This window comes from Eubalaena glacialis, chromosome 20, assembly GCF_028564815.1.
Source record: "Eubalaena glacialis isolate mEubGla1 chromosome 20, mEubGla1.1.hap2.+ XY, whole genome shotgun sequence".
NCBI lineage: Eukaryota > Metazoa > Chordata > Mammalia > Artiodactyla > Balaenidae > Eubalaena > Eubalaena glacialis.
This window is the reverse complement of record NC_083735.1, coordinates 24,437,080-24,454,542: the sequence shown is the minus strand read 5'-3', so window position 1 is coordinate 24,454,542 and position 17,463 is coordinate 24,437,080. Positions and strand designations below refer to the sequence as shown.

General features: G+C 40.0%; 1 protein-coding gene and 1 pseudogene across 4 annotated transcripts in view; both read right to left on the bottom strand.

Annotated features, from left to right (window-relative positions):
- Window positions 1-17,463, bottom strand: part of RBPMS (RNA binding protein, mRNA processing factor) — a 184,652-nt gene that overhangs the window by 127,834 nt on the left and 39,355 nt on the right. The gene's annotated exons all lie outside the window — the stretch shown is intronic.
- LOC133081460 (MAD2L1-binding protein-like) lies at window positions 12,445-17,017 on the bottom strand (annotated as a pseudogene).

Sequence of the window (17,463 nt, the reverse complement as noted above, 5' to 3'; positions counted from 1 at the left end):
CCTTTTCTGCAACATTTCTTCCCTGGGCTCTACTAAGTCAGTCTTAACATCCATCATACCCTGCTTGCTCCTGACTAAAAGCCTCTTCTTCTTTTACAGTTATTCTTTACTTGGGTAGAAGGCTCACTTCTGGACTTAGAAGGCCAAATCAATCAAGTATCCTTCCTTCTCCAAAACAGTAGCATTCCGTGCCTGCTTCATTATTTCCTTCCTTCTTCGCTGAACTCCTGTTGCACTGTTTGTAACAAGGTCATATGTCTTATTCTGTCTCTATTTGTTTCACAGGCTTTAGTTAAGTCCTTTCCAATTAAACTATAAATTCCTTGAGAGCAGGCACCTTACCTTATTCACCTATCACTATAGTCTTGAATTAGGGATCTAAATTTCCTAAGGTTAGGGATCAAAGTTTCCTTCTGGATCTGACACTTACAGATGACACACTCACTTGGGGAAAACCACAACTGGATAGTATTTAAATTATTTCACAGAAATGGTCAGGATCCTAATTGTAAGAGAAGAAGACTCCCTTTCTATTTATCCATCAAAAACAATAATTTAAACCCGTGAAGTGATTTATAAAGTATAAGAATTTGAGATCCCAAATTAAGTAACATTATCTAATAGTGGATTTACACAAACCAATAAATTCAGTGATTTCTAAGAGAGTACCATTAAGTATTTGATAATCTATTTTTGTTTTAATGCTCAAGGCCCAGAATTACTTTAATCCTAAATTAGAGGTCAACACAATTTGTGCCTTTCCAAGAGGAAAGAACCAGCTTTCTTCTGCAAAATTCAGAAAGGATAGCACATGAACTATTTAATTACAAGAAAAAGAAAGCATAAGTCATTTCTCTAAATAATATAGTAATAATAACAAAAGTTTATCTGAGGTTAAAGCACATTCAAGAGTTAAATGCAAAGGAGTTCTGAGATAAGAGATGACAAATCACGTTTAAGCAAGCCCCATGCACACACATCTACCCCTCAAGTATTTTATGGTGCTTCATCATTTCACCATCTTAGATCTTCAAAACACTTGCCATTTTTGTAACATTTTCAAAGGAACATAAGTAGTATGAAATAACATTAATTTTTAAGTCCTTGAAAAACAGTATTATGCAGTACTTAGTTATACATATTTCAGTTCTAAACTGGCAATCCCGAGCTGCCTTCTTTACTGCTCTTGGGGCAATATATGTTCAAGAAAACATAAGGGACAATAAAAAATATAATCAGAAAGGTAATCTGCTGAGGGAAAGATCAGATAATTCAGTGTTTCTCAGATATGCCTGATTACAAAGATGTCCAGGGTGTCTTAAAAACTAGGTTGCTAGGATTCTCCCCCAGAAATTGATTCGGTTGATCTGGAATGAGGCTTAGGTGTCTGAACTTTTAAGAAGCAACACAGATGATTTTCCTGTTCAGATACATTTGGGAAACACTGATATAACAAGTTACCACATCCACAGAAAGATTTTCTAGTTTTAAAAGAACATACAAAGCAATATTCAATTATGCTTACTTCCACTGAGATGAGGTTGTGGCCTTGAAAGCTCCTCACTGCCAAGGGCCATGGGGGCTGTTGGGAAGACTTCACTTGATCTGGGAGCAGAGGCCTTTGAGCCAGGCCCAGAGTGAATCTCACACACGCAGAGAATTAGACCCTTTCATATGAGAAACAGATCTGTGATTATATTTTATGAGGTACTTCTGCATTTATTTAGGAGGAGATCACTAAGTCTGTGCTTAAACTAGTGACACAGTGAACTCTCACTATAATTCTTTATTGAAAATAATAGAATAATTCTGAGACACTCCCTAAAATTTCTGAAAAGCTGAAAGTTGTGGCTGTTTTGTTTTCGAAAAGGAGAATATCTGAGAAGCAGATCGACGAACCAATAGGCAATGATTAATTACTGAGAGCTCACTACTTGTAAGGAGTTGTAAAGCACTGTGCTCCAACTTGAGTGTGCCTATTATCTCATAGGAATTTATTAAAATGTAGATTCTGATTCAGTTGCCCTACTGTAGGGCCTGAGATTCTGCATTTCTAACTAGTTGCCTGGTCCACAGAACATACTAAAAAGGTTCTACAGGAACGACTGCCCAAACTTTAATGAGCATAAGGTTCACAGGGAGGACATGACGGTTATGTAAAATGAAGATTCTTGGTCTCCATTCCTGGATATTCTGATTAATTAAGGCTGGGCCTCTGGAATGTGCATTTTTAAATAGGGTCCCAAATGATACTGATACAGGCAGCCCATAGAACACACACTGAGAAGTACTGCTATAGAGGTCACGAAGATGAATAAAGTTTGGTATGTCTTTCTGAGGAATTTACAGGGTATGGGAAAGAAGACATCTGTGCCAGGTAGCCATACTTCAAAGCAGTATGAGATACTCGGTAAGAACAGTACTCATAATTTGCTCTGAAGTTCATAGATATTGATATTTTAGAAAGGAAAAGGTTTTGAAGTTTTGACTAGCTAACAGAAACTATTAAGAATAGTTTTTAGACAAATAGCATAAGTATACCTCATATGACATAAACAAATGTCAGGAATCAGCTCCCCCAAGTCTCTGATAAGAAATGGCTTGACAAATGTAAAACAGATAGCTAGTGGGAAGCAGCCGCATAGCACAGGGAGATCAGCTCGGTGCTTTGTGACCACCTAGAAGGGTGGGATAGGGAGGGTGGGACGGAGGCTCAAGAGGGAGGGAATATGGGGATATATGTATACTTATAGCTGATTCACTTTGTTGTACAACAGAAACTAACACAACACTGTAAAGCAATTATACTCCAATAAAAATATTTTAAAAAAAAGAAAGAAAGAAATGGTTTGATGCTGAAGCAAGTTGTCCCGGTATACGATCCTTAACAGAAAATACTACAAACATCTCATTGATGGGCAGGAATTTGAGGCCTAAGAATCACTTGGTACTCTTCCCCACCACCCAGGCATCATTACAGAGGTCAAAGATGATAGAACGACAGGTACTAAACCAAAAGAAATGAAAGAAGGACCAATCCTATACACTACAAGAAAAAAAATTCTTATGGGAGGGGCAGTAGAGGCGGAGAGAGCTAATCAATCTGGATGCAACGATCTGTTCATCTAGTGTCTGAACAAATGCCAGTGTGGAATATCTAATTCCAACCTAATGATTCTTCACCTCTCCTCCTCTAACATCTAACATTTTAAAATTACGGTTTGGATGCCTTCTCTCTGAGTGGTAATGCCCGGTACAACCATCTCTGCACATCAAACGTGAATTACTCATTCCTTCCTGCTTTCCTATAGGCTGGACTTGATGGACCTGGGTTTCTTGGCCACCTCTGAATAGAGGTAAAAGGCCGCTGGGATGCCCATATTTTTCATGATAACTAAGCAAAGATGACTGTAAAATATATTTCTGATTACTGCCTTCCTCTTATTGAAGTTCAACTGATGCTGAACTTAGTATATACTACTACTTGTACTGATGATCTCTTAGAAACAGGAATGCAGCCTCGTTGAGGGAGCCCACAGGGGAGGAAGGCAGAGGGATATGGAGGAAAAAGCACTTCAGGGAATTATGAGTCCTATATTCTAGTACTAAACACCTTTGACCACTGCTTCATCCCTAAAAATTGTTTTCTAGGGATGTGCCATCTTTCTGAGGATGCTTGAAATAATACTGTAACTAACATAATGATGGAGCAGAAACCTGGAAGCAACCACTTTATAGTGGTTCCAGGCCAATATCAATTCCTGAATCAACACTGCACCTAGCTGTCGACTACTCTGCATTCCCTAGAAGATGGGAACAATTTGTACAGTTAATTTGATTTTTAAAAACAAATGGGCTAAATGTGCCCATAAATAAAATCAGCCCCCAGCTGCACAAAGATCTCCAGTTTCTCACTTGTTCTCCATTCTTATCAGTATATCCATCACTAACAGACTGTTTCTTGCTGGAAAACATCAGTAAAACGACAGTTTTCCCTGAGAAAAGGCACTAACCCCATTCATACTTCTAGAGATTCTGAAATAATGGGAGCTACTTCCAAAGAGAAAACTGTTTGGGGGTCGGGGGAGAGAATCCATATCTATCAAAATCTCAACTTAGTTTCTGTGCAAAGCCTTCTTGCTTTGCTTGACAACCTTCACATGACCTATATTAAAACACCCACTAAATAATGAAACAGTTCAGTCTTGCCTAATCAACAAAGCCCCATGAGTACAGACCCTGTGTCAGTAGCTGCAGTAATACCTGATATACATCATTTTATACAAGAAGTTTATTAGATATTAGCTTAGGGAGGTATGAAAATGAAATCTTCTGAGGCTTAGGGTACTGGGATGGCAGGTGTGACTCTAAAGACCTCAAAAGCCCAGGCCAGTGAAATGTGCTGGTCTGCCTACTTCTGCTACAGAGCAGGTTATGAAAAACAAAAGGACTCCTATATTGCAGCACCCAGGGCCTGTTCAAGACCCCAGGACTGGAACATTTCAGGGCATGCAAATGATTAAATATTCTACCTCCAGGGCTTTTAAAGCAGTCTACTTTTTTTTTTTTTTTAAACATCTTTATTGGAGTATAATTGCTTTACAATGGTGTGTTAGTTTCTGCTTTATAACAAAGTGAATCAGTTATACATATACGTATGTTCCCATATCTCTTCCCTCTTGCGTCTCCCAAAGCAGTCTACTTTTAAAACAAATATTAAAATGCTGGCTAGTCACCATGCTCACTGTATGTTTTCTACTCATTTCAATATATGTGGTAGGATTTTTACTGAAGAAATACACCTGGCCTTTCATCAGTGAGTATCATAAATTGCTAAGGAAAAATAATTTTACTCCAAAGTTTCTCTACTATTAAAGAATGTTTTCTTAAACTGAAGGAAAACCTAACTTTTATAGCTTTCAGTCAATGGGAAACCCAATAAAACCAAAAACGACCGATAAATTAATAGCTACGTTCACCCATGTTGCTACAGGAGACTATGCCAGCTTTTAGAAAGCCAGTTATTTTTTCATAGTCATGCTGCTCTGGAAATATTATGCAGCATTTTATGTGATGACTTCTTCCCACTCAAGTGTCATGAGTTCCAAGGCAGGAACTGAGACTGAAAGCCTGAGCTGGTTGGAGGGAAACCATCAAAAGTTGCTATTTGTTCACCACTTGGAGTTCCCAGCCAACATCACAGGTATGGGCGTGGTGTTCTGCTCACACCCTTCCAGCCCCTACCTGAAGTGACCTCCCATGGTGTCTGTCCTACCCTCCTCCTCAAAGTCTAGTTCTGGGTATAAGGAATAAAAGCAAACAAATCAGGTTGTAACCATCCAGAGTTTCCATCAGACTGAAAGGAAGTCTACTTGATAGACTTTCCAAAGTAGTCCATCTCCAAGTCCATTTCATGCGGAATGGCTTAATTATTAATTCTTAGGAGCTAGCATGCAAGTGATTAAATAGTCTACCTCCAGGGCTTTTAAAGCCATCGACTTTTAAACAAATATTAGAATGTTGGCTAGTCATTGTGCTTCTTGATTGTAAAGTGACTAAACATAGCAATCTAAAGTTTCGTCATTTTAATCCATTCTCCCACCCCTCATTTTAAGAGGAAAGTTATTTGGGAGAAGGAAACTATGCATTAATTTATTCTGATGTGGCAACCTGCCTTCCATCTGTGTCCCTTGTAATACCTCCATTTGTTTAAAGGAAAGATAAACTGTTCTTTTGGAGCCCTGCTTCTAACAGGACATCCTAGTTGACTTGGAGTATAACTAAATGTAAAATGTAATTTTTCACGATTTTCTGTTGAAACTAAACTCTGCCCATAAAACCGTAGACTCTGGTCCTGAAGGAGCGCTTTCCAAAACAATGGAAAAGTACTCTGAAAGACAAAATGCCTAAGAGACTATCAGAGGGGCAGAAACCCCCTAGAATCTGGCCTCCAGCCTGAGCAGTGATGCTGCTGCAGTCAATCTCCCTGAGGCCCGGTCTCTCCCTGTGTGAAGTGACAGGTGACAGTGCTGGCATCTGTCTCCTCCTGGGAGGAGGTGGTATGTGAGGAGGACAGGCTTCGTGACCTGCGAAGAACTAAAGGCGGAGGGAAAAAGGGGACATGATTTAGGTTGCTTCGGGATATGAAAATATGAGACTAAGTCAGAAGAGGAGGATCATGTTAGAGAATCCTAGCATTTTAACTAAAAATCCAAGTTTACAAATGCTATGAGGTTTTTTTGTCTGTCCCATTTTCCTTTCTCTTACTTTCTTTTCTTTCATTCAATGAGGCTCAGCAAAGCATTTAAGGAATAGATACCAGAGTGGCAAACTGTTCAAAAGTCTGAGAATGTGGAGTTGGCACTGATCTAAATGCTGTTTCCCCCGTAAAAGGTAACTATCATTCTTCTCCAGCGTTCCTAGCTGAGTGAACAAATATGCCAAACCCCCAGATTTCTAATCCTGACTTCAACTCCAGGGGCAGGGCAGGCTTGGTAACAGAATAGAGAGAAAAGCTGCTCCAGTGAATATGGCCTCACAAATGAATTGGATAAAGAAAAGAAATAAAGGGTATACAGAGTTGTATAATACTTACAAAATACTGCCAAGCATTTTACCACATGCAGTATTTAATCCCAACTCCAACCAGATCAACTATGTCCTATTTCTGTCTCCATTTTATAGATGAGAAAACTGAGGCCCAGAAAGCTTAAGTAACTTGTAATAAAACTACAAAGTGATAGAGACAAGACCTGATTCTCCTGAGTCCAAGACGTCTAACCCATTACACCCATTTCTACCCACTGTTCTATGTACTTTTCCAAATTCTTACCAATTTCTACCAGTCAACCTTTCTTTTTCATGCACCGCTGCTTCCATTTCAAAAAATTCTATACTTGATAGATAAGGTGTCTTGAATTTGAGAGGCAACACGGTAAAGATGGGAAAGAATGGAAAGGGAGCTGGTTTTAAGACTAGTACTGAAACCAGTGGTAGAGCTGATCCTCATGCCAATGGTAAAAGGGGCACAGGGGCCAAACACCAGGAGGGCACCACGTCACAAGTATCCTGCCATCTTCCACCAAGAACGTCATGCTGAACATTTTTAAAAAACGTGCAAGTGACTTCACACATCCTTAATGTTACAGCATTAAAATGTGAAAAATACCAATTCTAATACTTTACTGACATACAAACTAATCCATTAAATTCTAATATTCTAATTAACACGAATTATGCAAAAATGATCCAGAACTAGAAAACAGATTTTTTAATGTTTCATTCTGAATTTAACAATGGACACTATAGTTGTAAACCATCTCAATTTTTGTTTGTTTGCTTTTCACGCCTACACCCTCTTACTTCTAACAGCGTATGTATTCTCAGAGAAAATCCAGGAACACTGAAAGACCAGGCTATAGATTTCTGAGGCAAGAACAAAACGAACTAAGAGGCTTTATAAGTCTCCTGTTTTGATCAGGGAACTATCCATAATTAATCAACTAACAAAAAAATATAATCACAAATGAAGTACGTGACAGCTATATTAACAGCATTGTTTAAAAATTCCCCAAATAGATTAACAGATACACACTACTGTATATAAAATAAACAACAAGGACCTATGTATAACACAGGGTACTATATTCAATATCTTGTAAAAACCTATAATGGAAAAGTGTCTGAAAAAGAATATATACGTATAACTGAATCACTTTGCCATACATCTGAAACTAACACTGTAAATCAACTATACTCTAATTTAAATTTTTAATTAAAAAAAAATCCCCAAATAAATGCTAAATAACATTTTTTTAAGTGAGGTAGATCTACATTGCTGATACAGAAAGATGTCGAAGATACAAAAACATGACGCAGGTGCAATTTCGTATACTGACAAAATAAAGCTCGAAAAGTATTTATTTCAAAGCCAGTTAGATGAAGGACTTTTACTTTCTAATCTTTACTGAATTTAGTTTTTAAACCATTTTTTTTTTTTTTAAACAACAATTTGTCCTTACAAAGTCTTTCCTAAATTAAGAATTAGGAGATCCTTCTCTACACGTGAAGATTTGTAAGGAAATATTTTTCAGGGATACCCAAGACTGGTGATTTAACGATCCCAATGGCTGTATAACAGAGGTGGGTTTTTTTTTTTTGGCTTCGCTGTGCGGGGATCTTACTTCCCTGACCAGGGATAGAACCCCGTGCTCTCTGGACCGCCAGGGAATTCCCGGGTCTTTTTTTCTTTTGGTAAATATTGATAATGATGAGTATCCAATGTTAACAAAACACTGCACTTAATATCACACACTTTCGTAGCAATGGCAAGTTTTCTACAGTATCTATTCTTCCCATTTTACAAAGTAATATATTTTCAAAATTTATTTATTTTTGGCTGCGCTGGGTCTTCGTTGCTGCGCTCGGGCTTTCTCTGGTTGCGGCGAGCAGGGGCTACTCTTCGTTGCAGAACTCGGGCTTCTCACTGCAGTGGCTTCTCTTGTGGCGGAGCACGGGCTCTAGAGCACAGGCTTCAGTAGTTGCAGCACGCAGGCTCAGTAGGTGTGGTGCACGGGCTTAGTTGCTCTGCAACATGTGGAATCTTCCCAGACCAGGGCTCGAACTCGTGTCCCCTGCATTGGCAGGCAGATTTTTAACCACTGCGCCACCAGGGAAGTCCCAAAGTAATATATTTTAGCTCGGTACACGATTTGCCAAACTCCCTTGCTGGTTAAGGTTATATTTCTAAGGTCTGCGCATGGTGTGTGGGCAGAAGCAATGCCTACAAGTTCTAAGTTGTGCCCATAAAGGGAGCATATCGTCCCTCTTTTCTGTTGCATAGAAGATATGATGGTGAGAACTGGAGCAGCCATCTTAGACCATAAGATAAAAGCTACCTGTTGAAGATGGCAGAGCAACAAAATAAGAGTCCCTGATGAATACGGACCAATCACACAGACCATGGACCACTTTTCAGGCTTTCATGTGAGAGAAATAAATGTTTATTATGTTCAAGCCACGCTACTTTGTTTTTCGTTGCTGCAGTCAATGTCATACTGCGTGTATGTGTGCATACACACGCATACACTCATGCTATAAATATCTCATGTTAAAAACAAACTTATTAAACTAAAAACTAAAAAATAATCTCCCCGTGTTAAATCTTAAGATAGAAAACAGAAGCAGAAGAACCTAAGATATCTTGGTTTCTTGCTTAACCTCCTTGGTTTTTGAGCAGCAAGTTTGAAACAGAACAGCCTCAACCTTAATGATTGCTGGCCTTGATTCCTACTTGTTAAAGGAGTAAAATATAAGATTTAAAATACTGTGAGACTACTAAAAATAAAACATACCAAGTGACCTAATGCACCTCACAGCTTAACCACAAAAAAGAGAAAAGGGAACTAGAAGGAATCACCAAACACAAACTATAAAATCAGCTTTAAAATTAATATCCCACCTCACTATGATGTGAAGCAGCAACAGAGATAAATTTATACAAAGAAACAAGGCTTACTTCAAGGTGATTTCTGCCCCTTTAGATCTAACTTTTCAAGTTACTTTTAATGTGCCACATTGGTATGTCTTAAGGAGGCAATGAAATCAGTTAACAAAAGCCTCACACAAATATATTTATAGACAGACTAAAGATAACTGATAAACGTTAGAGAAAAAGAAAAATCTAAAAACCCCAATATCAGCTTCACTTCCATAGAGAATCAGTTATTTTTAGGAACTAATGAACTACTGATTTATAAATGAGTAAAAATGAAATTTGTAGTTCTTCAGAGAACAGATATACTTCAGCAAATTAATCTAAAAATTATTCTCCTGAAGTGCTTAAATACCTACGTATATAGTTACTTTTGTCAATATGTCTGTTTCTTACAGACACAAGGATAGTAACATTTCCTCTAAAATTTTAAATTTGCCCTTCATAGAGTACATAGTTTCTGCTTACAGTATCTGTCTTATCTTTTCAAAAGCATACGTTATTTTTTCAAACATTCCACATTCTCATTTTGGTCAGGCTCTGACTGGCAAATATATGTACTAAGTGAAAAGAGGATGAAAATCTAGACGTCTACTTATCTTCTACTATAAGCGTCAAGAGATTTTTCAATGGATTTTAACAGAATAAGACGTACCAGACCGCTAGACTTTCAGGCCAATTGTAATACTAACCATGAGTTCATACGAGACCACTAACCCCACAGTCCTAAGCTCAGGAGGCTCCCTTCTTTGTAAAAGAAAACTAAAATCTTAGGAACACTTAAGTTACTTAAAATTTAAGATTTTTCTACATCAGATATTCTAGAAATGATTCACTGGCAGCAAACCAGAGCAAAAGATTAAGATTTACAGGGTGGCTTTCTGTTCTTAATGTGTGCTTAAGAGTAGAGGCAAATGAAAACAGAAGTCACAAACAAAAGAAAATATTTCAGAAATTTGAAATCTTTGAAAGAGATGTTCTTTAAAAAAATGGTTCAATGAGGAGCCAACTGGTAGGCAAGACAAGATGGCAGTTAAGAAGAACATGACTATGACCCAGCAATCCCACTCCTGAGCATATACCTGGAGAAAACCATAATTCAAAAATATACATGCACTCCAGGGCTTCCCTGGTGGCGCAGTGGTTAAGAATCTGCCTGCCAATGCAGGGGACACGGGTTCGAGCCCTGGTCCGGGAAGATCCCACATGCCGCGCAGCAACTAAGCCCGTGCGCCACAGCTACTGAGCCTGCGCGCCTAGAGCCTGTGCTCCGCAACAGGAGAGGCCACGACAATGAGAAGCGCGCACACCGCGACGAAGAGTAGCCCCCGCTCACCGCAACTAGAGAAAGCCCGCACACAGAAACGAGGACCCAAAGCAGCCAAAAATAGATGGATAAATGGATAAATTTATAAAAAAAGATATATACATATATATATATATGTATATATATATACAGGCACTCCAATGTTCATTGCAGCACTATTTACAATAGCCAGGACATGGAAGCAACCTAAATGTCCATCAACAGAGGAATGGATAAAGAAGATGTGGTACATATATACAATGGAATATTAGTTGGCAATAAAAAGGAACGAAATAGTGCCATTTGCAGAGAAGTGGATAGACCTAGAGACTGTCACACAGAGTGAAGTAAGTCAGAAAGAGAAAAACAAATATCGTATAATATCGCTTATATGTGGAATCTAGAAAAATGGGTACAAAGGGAGACACAGGTGTAGAGAACAAACTTATGGATACCAAGGGGGGAAGGTGGGAGTGGGATGAATTGGGACATTGGGATTGGCATATATACACTACTATGTATAAGACAGATAACTAATGAGAACCTACTGTATAGCACAGGGAACTCTACTCAGTGCTCTGTGGTGACCTATACAGGAAGGAAACCTAAAAAAGAGGGGCTATATGTATACATATAGCTGATTCACTTTGCTGTACAGCAGAAACTAACACAACATTGTAAAGCAACTATACTCCAATAAAAATTTTAAAAAAAAAAGAAGAACATGGCATGTTTCTGCTCTGCCTCGTCCTCCATCTTTCTTATTCTTTTACAATTGGAAAAAGGGGTAGACCTGAAACCCAAATGAAATAGTAATATGTGAAAAATACATGTAATTACGTGACCCCCACCATATTCACTTTAAACCACAATGATTTAACTATTCTTATAGTGACAAGCCAAAGGTCATAAAGTATAGAAAGAACTCAGTTCTGCATATAACTAACATTAATATGGTGCTTACAAATGGCTACATAGGGATCCACAAACCCTAATCCAATTCCAAAACCTAAAAGCTCAGAAAGCCTAAAGTTGTGTGCGGTGGGGGGAGAAGGGTCGTATATGTAAATGTACTGGGTGGCAAAACATGACCTGAAATGACTAGTTTTCATTTCTCCCACTTAGTGTAACTATTTGTTTCACTGGAGAAATAGTAGTCTGCTTAATTACTAGGCTCTACCTTAGACCTCACTGGGGGTATTGTGTTCAGTGGGTTATACACTGTGTTATTTTTTTTTTTTTTAACATTAATCCATTCATTTTATATTTAAGTTCACGAGTCACATCCACATTATGTCCCTAGTAAAAATTCTGAAATGCCACAGCAAAAAGCAGGAAAGGGTCACCTCCATAGGGGTGTCTGTCTATGGGCCCATGTTTGCTTTCCAACCCCCAGAAGAAACACCTGACCCAGCACCCTCTGGGAAAATCAGCCTTTGATTCAAAGAGATGCTTGTTCAGTGATGATTATTACAGCCCTAGCCATACCATCAGCCCCCGGGGAAGTCTATAACGGAGGCAGGCAGCCAGGAGGAGAGAACCTTCCTCTCACCAGGAATTAACTAGCTCCAAGCAAGAGATGGGTGACTTGGTGCCACAGGGGGAAAGATAATTTAGCCACTGTGTTCACGACGAGCATTCCCATTCACTCGTGGAAGCCCTTCAGTGTCACGGGTGCCTGGAACCAAATGTAATCCTCCCAGACTGTAGCTGGGATGGCGGGTCAGCCACGGGACAGGGTCACAGCCAATCTGTGGCCCAGGCTGGGCACTCTGTAGTTGAGCTTGGGTCAAAACCAGTCTTCTCCACAGTCGCGGTGACCCTGTGCCATGACGATGGTGCCCATGAGTGGAGGAACCTGCAGCTCACTGAAGGCATCAGCCATGAAAATGGCTCAGAAGAGGCGGCACAAACAAGCTGCTGTGATCAGGCTCGGGTCCACGCTGTTGGGGACCAAGCGGGACAAGTCAAGTTCGTAGAACTCCTCAGGACTGAGGGCATTGCCCCCAAGGAGGATCAGCACTCGTGGTCCTAGTGTCCAGGCAAGAGACCCTCCAGGTGGCTGAGGACGCTCTCCAGTTCTGCCAGGGTTTGCTGGCATTTCCTGCTGCTCGCCTCAGCAGTGGCCCGAGGTTTCTTCTTCACCACATCCTCTGCCAGAGACCACAGCCAGGGGCTGCACTTCCAGCTCCGGGGCCGCCATCACGACCTCCTCCCCACTCTCCGTGTGGTTTGAATCTGTGTTACCTTTTAAAATCTAAAAGATTTTGAAGCACATCTGGTCCCAAGGATTTCAGAGAAGGAAGTGTGGACGTGTATCAACTCAATCACCCTTATCACAACCCTCTGAGATAGGAGTTAATTTGCAAACGAGGTTAACTAAGGGTTAAGGAACCTACCCAAGGTCAAAAAGTTGTTAAGTGTTAAAGCTGAGATTTCAATTGAAGTAGCTCAGAGCCTGGACTCTTAACATTATGCTATGCAGTCTTGTCTTTTCTCTTTTACAGCATCCAGATGAATGAGGTTTTGGATTTTCTAGTCATAATTACCAAAGTTATTCACGCAGGACACAAAAAAATCTTAAAAACCATATTGAGGCTTCAGGAAAAGAAGAATAAGTACTGCATTTTAGGAAAAAGACTGGGTCTATATTTATGCCTGTATTTCATAAACCACACTCACACAGAGCATTGCTCCAGATCAGCGTTGTGGGTACAGGGCAGAGCTCGAATGGGCTCTGTCACAGCCATCCTCGGTTATCGAGGAGCCATTGCCAGTGGGTGTGAAGGAAGTTGTCTAAGCACACGCTTTTTTCAATCGCCCCTACTGTCACAAGTGGATGTTTCAGGGGACATTAATATCGACACCATGATCAAAGAAAAATTATTATGGGGGGTTAAAAAAAAGGTCACGATTAAGAGTCATTGCATCAGTGGTGACAGCTAATGGCCAAGCTGTTTAGCCTTTCCGTGGAAACCTTAATTCAGTTACTAGTATCATCCCCAAAGCCATCCTGACCTTCCCTCTTCTCTCCGCAGGAAACTTAATAGGTCTCTTACTTGGTGCCCTCCCACTCTTGACAGCAGGCTCGGGCTCAGGCCCAGCCGGTGCCCTCGGCCTCCCTACCAAGATGGCATCCGGCAGGGTGTCCCGCCACCGGAAGTGCGGCTGCACACCGGACACAGCTTCCGGCTGTGGGGACTGCTCTCCGGTGCCGCGTGCATCAGTCGAAGGAAGAGAAAGGCAGGCGGAGATCCGAGGGCTTAACGGGCACCATCTTTAGCAAAACAGGAAGACTTCAGGGAAGACAGCGGGAGTAGGGAGAATGTAATTAAGATGAGAAGGCTGTGACCGGCCGGGAGGGTTTACAGAAACAAGATAAATGACTGGCCGGGAGGGTTTACAGAAACAAGATAAAGTGCCACCAACGTCGCATTTGGGAGCTGCCAGAGTCAGAGGAAGCAAAAAGAGGGAAGAAAACTTTCAAGGCACACAGGAGTGCTACAGAACGAAGGGCAAAAGGGAAAAAAGCGACGAGGACCTGGAAGTGAAGAGAATGAGAAAACGGAGTGTGAAGAATCTCAAGTGTTTTATTTCATTTTTTGGCTTAATTATGCCTGTATCACCAGAGGGAACATTTGGCATACTAAAGGTCCAAAAAAGTATGGTTCAAAATTAAGTCACTACTTGCTCTTAGTTCAGTAATTTCCCATGTTTTTCTATCCAAGTTACTTGTTTCTCTAATATGTGTAGTCTATAGGAGCCTGATCATGTTGTTTCTGATATGACTGTTAAGAGGATACACGAATAAATAAACACTACAGTGGAAAAACTCCCAAAACATTAGATTTTTTTCCTATTTTTGGAGGGTTCATTTTTTCCACATTTAACAGCAAGGAAACAATCTTGATACTACCTAGCGTCTGTAACAGAAAAAGGACAGAAACTAGGCATTATGATGGAAAAAGTGAAACACTGGGGAGTTGAAGAGATCCACCACCTTATCCATCTTTCTAGACTGTTCGGTCTCTGGAACATTTCCATTAATGGGCAAGAAACATCCTAGTGCACTATGTACACCTGTTATTTGTAAACTCTATGACATGAATCATGCTTTCCCCACAATCTGGTCTACTGAACTTGACTTTTTTCCTATCAGCTTAATACCTGTGCCAAGTTTGAGGTCTGCAATTTTAGCTACACAATGTTCCACTGCTTTTTCTACCCTGGTTAAAAATTTCCCTACTGGCTTTGCTGAAAATCAAGAAGAAACAATATACCAGACCTATTAAAAGCAAGTTAAAGAACAATTTGAAACCCCAGCTTTTTAGACTACACCCGAATCTCCTATTTGTGTACACTCAGGCACTCAAAAATTATTTGATCATTATGGTTAGTGTGAAAGATTGATAATTACTATAGAAAACAAAACAAAACAAAATAACAAGTGCTGCCGAAAATGTGAAGAAATTGGAACACTTCTTCACCGTTAGTGGGAATGCAAATTGGTGTAGCTGCTATGGAAAACAGTATGGCAGTTCCTCAAAAAATTACACATAGAATTACCATATGATTCAACTATCCCACCTCGGCGTATATATCCAAAAGAATTGAAAACAGGATCTTGCGAAGATATTTGCACACCCATGTTCATAGCAGCATAAGCCACAATATATCCAGGAGGTGGAAGCCATCCAAATGCCCATCAACGAATGAGTGAACAAACAAAACAAAATGTGGTCTATACATACAATGGAATACTATTCAGCTTTAAAAAGGAAGGAAATTCTGTCACATGCTACAACATGGATGAACCTGAGGACATTATGCTCAGTGAAACAAGCCAGTCACAAAAAGACATACTGTATGACTCCACTTATACAGGATTACCTAAAGTAGACAAATACACAGAAACAGAAAGTAGAATGGTGGCTGCCAGGGGCTGGAGGGAAGGGGGAAATGGGGAGTTGTTTAACAGTTACAGAGTTTCAGCTTTGCAAGAAAAAAAGTTCTGGAGATCTGTTGCATAACAATGTGAATATACTTAACATTATTGAACTGTACATTTTTAAATGGTTAAGATGGCAAATTGTGTGTTTTAACCACAATTTAAAAATATTTTTTTAATTATATAAAAGAAGAAACAATTAGCAAGAGAGAAGCAAATTGAAGATTACCTCTACAGAAGAACTTTTTTCTTGTAACTTTCAGAATGTCAACAGATTTCTAACGACATTGCTTTTTTGAGACGTTCACTGCAAGTCAGCCTATTTAAGGTTCTCTTAGGTCCTATTATAAAAGGTTCCTTGTAAACCATGAATCAGTGCCTCCACATCATTATGCTATCCTGAGAAAGGACTCTCAAAGGAGAAGATTTTGCTTTATGAATTATCAAAATTACTTTTAACTTCTTAGAAATTGCCGGTTCATGACTCCTCCGACTCAGCTGTAAGATTCGACAAGAAACATAGAAGAAAGAACACATCCTTTCCTTCTGGCTTTAGGATTAAAGTGATTTACTTTTAACTTACGCACCCATAAAGTTTATCCTACAAACATTATTTAACATTAGTGACTGATCATAGCTCACATTAACTTCATCTAAAATTAGGTCAAAATAACCACGAGTATTACAGTATCAGAGTATGTTTGACACTTCCAAGTAAATTCAGATATTCCCCCTCTGCAAGCAGACATTTCAAATAAGACCGTATCTTTCTATTTCTAGCTCTGTATATAAATACAAACTTGACATAAACAGTGGCACATCTAGGCTATTTAATAATATATATCATTAATACAAAGGGAAAGAAAAACATAAAAAGGTAGAGTAGTATAGTCTGTGCTTGAAATGCCTCTCCCTTCACCCCCCCCCCCGCGCCATGTGTGTTAGGATAAAGAAGTAAATAATTTAATTCCAACTGCAGAAGTAAATGGTAATTCTTAATCCTCTGTGAAAGGTAATCAGCTACATACACCTTTTTTTCTTCGGCCGCACCATGTGGCTTGTGGGATCTTAGTTCCCCAACCCGGGACCTTGGCAGTGAGTGCAGAGTCCTAACCACTGGACTGCCAGGGAATTCCAGTTACACCTTTGCTTGAATAAGTGTTTCCTCTACCAAATCACTTAGAAGTTTCAGGTAAAATGGCATTCTTGGCTGCTATCGTCTTCCCTACCCCCTTGCAATAATGACCACCATCAACTTCTGGTTCCACATACTGTCAGTCTACTTCACTGCACAGGTAGGACAGATGGGGCAAATCTACTTAGTTATACTCTGTATCTGATAAAGGTTATAATGACCACCCTAAAACTTGGGAAGAAGAAGAGTAAGACTAGCAGTTGGCTCAGAAATTTTACAATTATTTACAGAATCTTGTTGATTAATTTTTATTTTACTAAAAGCCACTAGGCGGGCTTCCCTGGTGGCGCAGTGGTTGAGAATCTGCCTGCCAATGCAGGGGACACGGGTTCGAGCCCTGGTCTGGGAAGATGCCACATGCCGCGGAGCAACTAAGCCCGTGAGCCACAACTACTGAGCCTGCGCGTCTGGAGCCTGTGCTCCGCAACGGGAGAGGCCACGACAGTGAGAGGCCCGCGCACTGCGATGAAGAGTGGCCCCCGCTCGCCGCAACTGGAGAAAGCCCTCGCACAGAAACGAAG